The sequence below is a fragment of the Candoia aspera genome, chromosome 2, assembly GCF_035149785.1.
Source record: "Candoia aspera isolate rCanAsp1 chromosome 2, rCanAsp1.hap2, whole genome shotgun sequence".
Taxonomy (NCBI): Eukaryota; Metazoa; Chordata; class Lepidosauria; order Squamata; family Boidae; genus Candoia; species Candoia aspera.
In genome coordinates this window covers 7,547,421-7,556,321 of record NC_086154.1, presented here as the reverse complement: position 1 = coordinate 7,556,321, position 8,901 = coordinate 7,547,421, and positions in this window count along the sequence as shown.

Sequence of the window (8,901 nt, the reverse complement as noted above, 5' to 3'; positions counted from 1 at the left end):
TTATTTGCAAAGTTCTGGCAACCCTTTACGGACATTTTGCTGACAGCAGGATGGAAAAGTCAATGTTTTATGGATTTGCTTATAGATAAGGGAGGGGTATGGGATGGAGAGATATCTGTCCATTGGGAGAGAAAAATTAGAGCAGGCATATTCCTTTCCACCATGGTGTTAATCCAGACCAGTGGACACTCTTGTTCCCAGTGATTCAACAAGCAAACGGGAAGGGAAGCAATGGGTTAAGCAAAGGGTGAATGGGGAAACTTCATTGCAAGGAGTGGAAGTGTTCTTTCATTAGGAACAGAACTGTCATTTTAAATGTTGGATGTTATAGGTGTCAAGTAAATTTGCATCTCTGTTCTGTTCTGTTCTTTTTTTTTCCTTTTCCTTTTCTTTTTTCTTTTCCTTTTCCTTTTTCTTTTTTTGAACAGTTACAGTTTTGTTTCTCAGATTCTGGTTGATAAAACTCGGTTTCCTTTCTTCCACCAAATGCTTCCAGCTGAAGGAGTCCAGTACCCAGGGATTCTCAAGGTGCTCCTCCATTTAGGTGGACCTTGGTTGGTCTGATTGCTCCAGACACTGACCAGGGGCAGAGGCTCATGTGGATCTTGACTTCCATGCTGATAAGGATTGGCATTTGTCCAGTTTTATCACAAATCACAAAAACTGACCCCAAACTCACTTTACTATTTTATTTTGACTTCAGATGTTCTTTTGTATTCAGATCTGGTCTTAGGAAAATAATGTAGCATTTGGGCAAAAAGATGAAGCTCAGCAGGCCAGTACTGGAGGCCAAGATGGAGAAGATCTGCACAGCCACCATGAACTTGCCCTTGGTGCTCAGATAGGTGGGCACAAAGGACACCCAAACACTGCAGAAAACCAGCATGCTGAAGGTGATCATCTTGGCTTCATTGAAAGCCCCAGGGAGGTTCCTGGCCAGGAAAGCCACCGTGAAGCAGATGGCAGCTAGGAAGCCCATGTAGCCAAGGGCACCATAAAACATGGCAGCAGAGCCTTCATTGCATTGCAGGATGATCTCCCCAGGCTGGGAATGCAGGTCAGAATCAGGGAATGGGGGAGATGTTCCCAACCAGATGCCACATATGACCATTTGGACACAAGAACAAGAAATGATGATGGAGTTAGCAAAGTTCTTCCCTAGCAATCTTTGTATTTGATTCCCTGGTTTTGTGGCCAGGAAGACCAACACTACAGTGATTGTTTTGGCCAAGACAGAAGAAATGGCAGCTGAGAAGATGATGCTGAAGGCAGTTTGTCGAAGAAGGCAGGTGGCTCTCCTTGGCTGGCCAAAGAACAGGAAGGACGTCAAGAAGGAAAGCAGGAGGGAGACCAGGAGAATGTAGGAGAGGTCCCTGTTGTTGGCTTTGACGATTGCAGTCTCTTGGAATTTAATGAAGATTCCTAAGACAAAGCCTGTAATTAAAGAGAGGAACAAGGCAATGGAAGCCAGGATCTTCCCCAAATTTTCTTGATAGGATAGGAAGGCTATAATCTTGGGGATACAGTGATCTTGATTGAGGTTTGGATACTGATCGTCTGGACAGTTTTTGCATTTTTCTGCATCTGAAAAGAGAAAGAGGAATGTATTGCTGTGGTCTTGTCTGCTTTCTGTTATCAGAGACTGGTAGACCAGAGAGAGCCTCAACATGAAAAGGCATCAGGTGATTAAACACCTGTGGCAGCTTCAGGAGACAAGGGAGATGAGCAGGTGAAATTTGATTCCAAGAATGAAGGGCGGATTGCGGAGGTATCAGTTTCCCTGAGTCTTTTTTCTTTTTTCTTTGCAGATTAGTGGTGGCCATGATTCTTGGAATCATAGGATTTAGAGTGCAAGACCTCTGAAAAATCCTACATGCAATAAGGCTTAACTAACTCACTTTGGAGTGGCATTCAAGTCTGAGTTGCTTGGCCTTATGTAATGACTGCCACTCAATTTACCATTAAATTCGATTCGTACATGCTAAGTAGTAATCTCTTCAATGATATTGAAATGTGCAGTACAGAGAAAAAGTTGTGAATAGAAGTTCCCGTGCTTTCCCCAAGCTAAAGAGTCCAATGAATTCCAACCCCACCCCCTTCTTCAGTATGCAGCCCCCCTTTTTGTGCCAGTCTGTGCAGATGTCTCCGCCAGTTGACCTTGGATGCCAGAGGTAGTCCAAACAAGATGCTTTCACACTCCTGGCTTGTCCCCCCTCCCATTTCTACTGACTTGCAAGTCTCAGCCCAGCTTGACTCATTCATGCATGCGAGTTGGATCAGATGTTCTATGAACATTTCATCTGGGAGCATGACACCTTAGAAAACATCTCTGTCAGACAATCCAAATGGATTTAAAAAATGAACAAACTGCAACCTTGCTTTCATCCTCCCCCCACCCTCAGAGAGAATCCTACATTTGGAAGGGCCTATTTAGGTCATTGTGTCAACCCTTGATTAGTGCAGGGATCCAGATTAAAGAGAAGGGTTCTATCAACTGGAATCTGTGAAGATTATAAACAGAAGAAGCACAAGGAGAAGTTGTTGGCTTCTGGGCAAATTGCTATTCAATGTCAGCTTTTTGTCAGAATGGGTCATCCAGTCTTGGGTCATGTCAATTAAGACTCCACTAATCCTCTTCCAAACACACTCAGTTAATCCTCTTTCAGACAGGGTTGCACGATAACCCTGGACATTTTCACTATTCACAGTGATGAATTCCAAAAACAGAAAGATGGGTGGACAAGATGAACACCGAGAGATGTCCTCTTCCTGATAGCACGAGGCCATAGCTGATCCATTCTCTTTTAATATCCTGGTCAAGTTTAACCTCTTTCTTATCTTTCTAGATTATCAAGCTCTGGAATAAATAATGGATTATTATTATTATTTTTTACAAATGAAGGAGAGTCAAGCTTAGAATTGCCCTTCAAAAGCCTTTCCATGGGAACTGTCTGCTGAATGGGCTTTCCCAAGGTCTGCCCATTTCCTCCAGTCTCACCCACCTTCCTGGGTAGAGATGGTTCCTTTTGCGCAAGGAAGACAGTCGTAGCAGCACACAGGTTCTCCTTCCCGGGCCACCTTTACAGATCCAGGACGACAGCTTTTCACACATCTGGAAGGAGGCAGGGGCTGAGCAGAGCGGGGAGGAAGATCCAGAAAAGGGGTGAACCTTGTCCCACATCTGGGCTGTGAGTCAGCACCAGTCAGAAGCAAGGAGGTACAAAATCCTCTTTCAGTGGGATTTTTTATGTCATTATGACAGAAAGGAAGATTTCTTCACAGCACAGAGTTTTGTGTCTTCTTCTTTCCAGAAACTGCTCTAAAACATTTCATTTTTTAAATTCCTGGTTTCTAGCCTTCATTTCTATTCTAACTGATCACATTAGAACATCACAGTTCTCCACTTATTCCCACAATTCTCTAGTCTACCTTTCGGTAAAAGAGGTTTTATTCTTTTAGACCTTAACTCATTTTAGCCCTTTCCTTGCTGGCCCTCCAGGGTGGTGCTTGGCCCTTTGTAACTCACGTTGTCCCCAAGTCACTTGCATGACCTCTTGGTGGTACAATTCAAATTCCTTCCGTGGCTCAAATCACTTGTCAAAAGTGCCACCTTACTTTGCACAGGCTCAGTAAACAGTTTACTTGAAATAGTATTTAATCGGTCTATTTCTCACAGGGGTGTCTACAGGAAGATAGGAGGGGGACAAAAATCAGGATGTTGGCTGAGGGGGAACTTGATGCAGCCCACACCTCTTTTGAAAATGCAAGCTCCTCCTCCCCACCCCTCACCCCCAAAGACACCACTAATCTTTCCAGGGAGTAACAATAAGTTACTTGAGGAACCGAGCTGACTATCTCCTTCCTGTAAGATAGCAATCCTGGTGTTAAGAGTGTCACGAAATAAATTGAATAATAATTTAAAAAGTAAATAAAAAAAACCCTTTTCCCCACCTTGTTCAGTGCTTCTGCCTGTGTAATCCCATTTTGGCTGATTGTACATTGGGATCCCTGCCTTTCTAGACTCCCCATTTTCACTGTGGCGAAGGAGTAATTGGGGAGAAGCACCCAGTTGACAATGTCCAGGTCAGCCTCCACATCTCCCTTCTCATTCAAATACACCCCATCCATGGAATGATTGTAAAACTGGGAGCTTTGGAGAAAGGGATGAAGCTGGAATGGAAGAGAAAAGGAGGGTTTACTAAGCAAGTCACAAGTTCCTCCTCCGCCACTGTCACCATCAACCTCGTTGCCTTTGTTTCCACAGCAATTCTTTGTCTTTCGGGACCACGTTAAGGGAGGCTGGAAAGTTCTAGTGGCGGTTGGACCACTAATATGCTGATTCCCATCCAGAGGAAGAGTGGCTGCTAAACCTAAGGATGGCCCAAGAGGTTAACACCAAAACTTATCAGATGCTGGATGAGAGCAGGAAAAAACCTAGCAAAGGGCTCAAGGGCTTGACCTCTGGAGGAAGAGAGCCAAAGGATAACAGAGTCATGGGATATGGGTCTAGATCAGCCTAAGTCTAGATCAGCCGAAGTCTGGGATGGAAGGGAAATCAGCAGCCAAATGAAGGTCACGTGTCTCCAGTCTGGGAGTGGATTTAAAATGCCAACGCATCCCATTAGTGCTTAAATCTAGAGTGATAACTAGAAATGGGAGTTTGTGGCGTAGAAGAGGGCACCAACGTTAGCAACACACCTACGTGAGACTTATCCTATTCTGTTAGGATTTGCTTTCTTGGAATGATTTTGAGAAGAAGCCCCAGTCTGGAAGAGGGGAAACGGGTGAAGTGCGTGCCTTGGCTACGCTTGGCTAGAGACAGGGGAGCAACCCCCCACGCCAGAGGATGGAAGCAGACAGCGAAGCCTGAAGGACGCAAAGTGAAAGTGCTTGCCTGCTCTGAGAAGGCTCCCCAGCTGCTTCTTTCTCACTCTGTTTCTGAAGGTAAAGAGAAACCAGCATGGAATCTTTGTTGTCTTGACCATTTCAGTTCGGTCTCAGAACCCATTTCTCTCCACTGCCCGTGACAGCTGCCCTCTAACATCACTGGCTGCGTAGATCCAAATGGTAGAACTCTCCTATCTGTGTACGCAAACAGATGTGGCTGGAACACCACCCAAACACCAGAGTGGGAAGACCCAGGTTTAAGGCTGCCATTAGACAGGGAAGCTCACTGGATCAGGTCAGCCACTGGTTTTCAGCTGTGCCTAAGAGAAAAGATGGGCCCTAAATCTAATGAATAAACCAAGAGGTGAATAGATTTTGCAGAACTCCACCCAAAGAATTTTGCAGATATGCAAAAATGAAATACAAGTCCATCGCTTTCTAGAGATGTAAAGAGGAATGCCTACCTGACTAAAAGGAAAAAAATAGAGGATAACCCTTGGCTGCTCTTGCTCTGCTAGAGAGATTTTTTTATGGGGAGGAGGAGGAGGAGGAGGAGGAGGAAGCCCACATCTCCATCATTAAAGGTCAAGTCACCTTCAGTGAAGGTCAACCCCTGGGACTTCATGGAGATGTCCAGTCTGGAAGTGGTACGCTCTGGAGGTTGTGGGACCTCCATCACTGGAGCTTTTAAAGAGGTGGCTGGACAGCCATCATCTGAAGATGGTTTGATTGGTTTTTTTCTGCACCCTGCAGGTGTTTGGACTACATTTTCTTTGTAGTCCCTTTCAACTCCAGAGTTCTACAATTCTTTGATTCTACTGCCGTGTTCCAGAGGTCCCCCATCGAGCAAAAACCCCTGGGGTTCTCCCAGCAAAGCATTTCAGCCCAGAGAGGGTTAACCAGATGTTCTGCTAAGGATAAAACGGGTGGTAGCAGGGAATGGAGATCAGTCTCTGGGCAAAGGCAGACCTTGAGCAGAGGGGCAGCTCAGCAGATGAAGGAATCAGAGATGTTGCGCTCCTAATATACTAACAAGCTGACACACACACCCAGACCCCAATTATCAATGGTATGGGATTAAGGGAACAAGGAAGTTCTCCTGCTTGCAGAAAGCAAACTTGGAAGGAAGAGAGGCATGAAGGTAATACAAGTGGGATGTTACTTCTCTGCCTTCTCTGCCATTGCCCTTACCCTATGGAACACCTTTTCCCCAGCGGTGAGGCGGGCCCCCACTTTCCCAGCCTTCCGGAAAGGGGTGAAGACCTGGCTCTGCCAACCCGTGTGGGGCATGAGCAGGGGTAACCAACCCTGGGGGTGGGGAGCACCCTGAAGACGCTCCCGTAGATCTAGGATTTCGATCTACCATCTATGCCTTGGGAAATATTACTTATTGAAGAACATCGTTTTTATTGAATTTTAATGATTATTTATTCTGCTTTTATTGTAAACCACCCAGAATCGCTCTTTGAGTGAGATGGGTGGTGACTACATTTGAAACATATTTTATTTGTTTGTTTGTTTTTCCAATTTTGCCACCACCCATCTCCCCCCAAAAGAGGGACTCTGGGCGGTTAATATAAATAAATAAAATTACGCTACCGTATTCAGTTCAGTGGAGAGGAAGGATGGCCGAAGAATGAAGACCTCAACATATTCTCTTTAAAAGGAGAATTGAAAACAGAAGGGATTGCTTATGGAAGAAAGGAGGGGAGGTTTTGGGGAAAGGGAAGGCATGGAAAATTGGAATTAAATTTATTTTTTTTCTTCAGAATCAAATAATTCTTCAGAATAGTTGCCTGAGACATACAACTATAGAAGTGATTCTCACCTGCAGGAGAGATGCATGTAGCGGAAAAGAAGTACCTGCCAAGCCTTCAGCCTTGGAGTCTCCGAGTCCTCACCCCCTTCTCTCTCCGTCCTCTTGGATCTGGATTCATAGGCTGCATGTAAGGCCCGTCCCACCGCCCAGATGGTGTTGTAAATGAAATAGCTGTCCAGAGACAGGATATTCTCTTTCTGCTCCTGGGACAGAGCCTCCGGCTTCTCTCTCTCCCCGCATCGTCTCCAGCCTTTCACAGACACAGCATCCTTTGTGAATGAACATGCAAAGCTTGTCTCTACGTATTCCGTGAAAGAATAAAGAAATTCCAGGTCATAGTATTTCACCACTTTATTTGTCTGAACAGGAAAAGAGAAAATGCCATAGAAATATTGGAAAGGAAGGGGAGCGTGTTTCAGTTCTAAAGTGAGATCCCAGAGGACTGTTGTGATACAGATTTGTCCTACGCTTAATTTTGGCAAGTTTGCAAATATTAATTCTATTAATGCTAAACCATTTAGGAATGAACTAGGCTCCGCACCATAAACAAAGACATTGACCTGTCTCCACTTGGCGTATGGAGCCAAATCTACCTCCCCATAGGTGCTGACAGTTACAGAGAACCTGGATGATAACACCACACAGATGCCATTCCTCATCAGCACAGATGTCAGGGTCCTCAAGAACCTCTCCCCCTGGTCAGTGTCTGGAGCCAGCAGACCAACCAAAGTCCACCTGAAATGAAGCAGCAGCTTGACGATCCCTGGGTACTGGACTCCTTCAGTGGGGAGCATTGGGTAGAAGAAAGGAAACTGAATTTTATCACTCATGATCTGGGAAACAAAAGTATAAGTGATCTGAAAAGGAAAGAAAGAAGGCAATGTTTTATTCTGTGATCAATAAAGCGCTAAATCTACCAACAGTGAATGGCTAGTACCATCCTTACAATGAAGACCTTTGGGCAGGGAGCTTTGTTCTCTGCTTATACATGGCTTTTCTTCTCACTTATTGCTTGAGTACCTTGATTTCCAATCACAAAGGACCAGAACAGACCCCCTCCCCATCCCTTGTGCCTACCATTTCCATGAGAAAAGGCTGCTCTTGGATTTTAAGGGAGGAAATTCTGGTTGAAATGTCCATGACTGAAAACCAATCTTCCCAGCAGAGAAATACCTGTGGGATTCTGTAGGTGCTCAACATGGTTGAGATCTGGATGGAAATGTCAGTGTTGGCTCCTTCGAGAACAGCCACTGTGCTCCTCTGCTGTCCACAGCTGTAGTTGGGCACATTGGCCTCTCCGGCTGAAAGCAGGTCCAGCAAATAATCTGAAGTAATCCATGCATTGAAATAATTTTCGTAGACATTGTAACCCAGGGTGACGTTGGGTAAGAGATGGGGATCTTGGTTGATCTACTGAACGGTGAAAAGGAAGGACAGCACTTTCCAGTATTGTTTGGCTTCTCTCCTGCAAGTATAAAATGTCACAACGAAATATCACACATGAAGATAAGGCTGTCATTGCCTTGAGTAACTTCTCCTTTCAGGCCAGCTGCATCTTGCAATGGAGTCTGCCTTTTTCTGCCAAGTTGCCATGACTATTTCGTAGAGTCTGACTTGCTGTCTTTGGGCCTCGGGCTTGTCTGCCAGAAGCAACTCCTAACTCACATTCTTCACACAACCCTCTTCCTTCCCCCAAATCAGGGGTTGCCCAAGACATACCATTTTCATTCTGTTAACCTTTGAGTCCATTTTAAAGATATCCCCCATACTGGAGGAGCAGGGAGCATAATCAGTCATGATTTCTGACCTGGAGTCTTCCAGCCACCAGGACAGCTGATTCCTGGGTTGAATGCTGAACCTGCCCTGATGGGAGAGGATGTGCCATTCCTTCATTCCTGTGGCTCAGGAGCCCAGCTCAGTTCAAGAGTGCCTTTCCTTTCCCTTCCCTTTCTGGGGCGGGAGAGGGGGAAGACGCCATCCGATACCTCTCTGTCTCTCCTCAGATGATGTAGAGGAAAAGGGATCTTCGTTCTACCCATCCAGTTGAGAGCAAAGAGCTCTACTTGGTCACTGCAAGATGTCAGATGGATCCCCAAGATAGCATAGGACAGTGAATCAGCAAAAAGAGCAGGTTGAGGGGGCAGCATCTGGGACTTAGGAAGACTGGTAGGCGAGAGGAACCAGATAGAAATGGG